Source organism: Bison bison, unplaced genomic scaffold, assembly GCF_000754665.1.
Source record: "Bison bison bison isolate TAMUID 2011002044 unplaced genomic scaffold, Bison_UMD1.0 scf7180017860914, whole genome shotgun sequence".
NCBI classification, from domain to species: Eukaryota; Metazoa; Chordata; class Mammalia; order Artiodactyla; family Bovidae; genus Bison; species Bison bison.
The window spans coordinates 34382-34879 of NW_011491486.1; the positions used below are offsets into that span (position 1 = coordinate 34382).

General features: G+C 40.6%; 1 protein-coding gene across 1 annotated transcript in view; it reads right to left on the reverse strand.

The window, feature by feature from the left end:
* Positions 1–498, reverse strand: part of RNF128 (ring finger protein 128, E3 ubiquitin protein ligase) — a gene marked incomplete at its 5' end in the record, with an annotated part of 34046 nt that overhangs the window by 11610 nt on the left and 21938 nt on the right. The window lies entirely within an intron of this gene.

A 498-nucleotide genomic window follows, 5' to 3' on the forward strand; every position in this document is an offset into this window, starting at 1 on the left:
GGGACTAGATCTGATAGATAGAGTGCCTGAAGAACTATGGATGGAGATTCACAACATTGTACAGGAGACAGGGATCAAGACCATCCCCATGGAAAAGAAATGCAAAAAAGCAAAATGGCTGTCTGAATAGGCCTTACAAATAGCTGTGAAAAGAGAACCGAAAACCTGAGGAGAAAAGGAAAGATATAAGCATCTGAATGCAGAGTTCCAAAGAATAGCAAGGAGAGATAAAAAGCCTTCCTCAGTGATCAATGCAAAGAAATAGAGGAAAACAACAGAATGGGAAAGACTAGAGATCTCTTCAAGAAACTTAGAGATACCAAGGGAACATTTCATGCAAAGATGGGCTTGATAAAGGACAGAAATGGTATGGACCTAACAGAAGCAGAAGATATTAAGAAGAGGTGGCAGGAATACACAGAAGAACTGTACAAAAAAGATCTTCATGACCAAGATAATCATGATGGTGTGATCACTCGCCTAGAGCCAGACACCCTG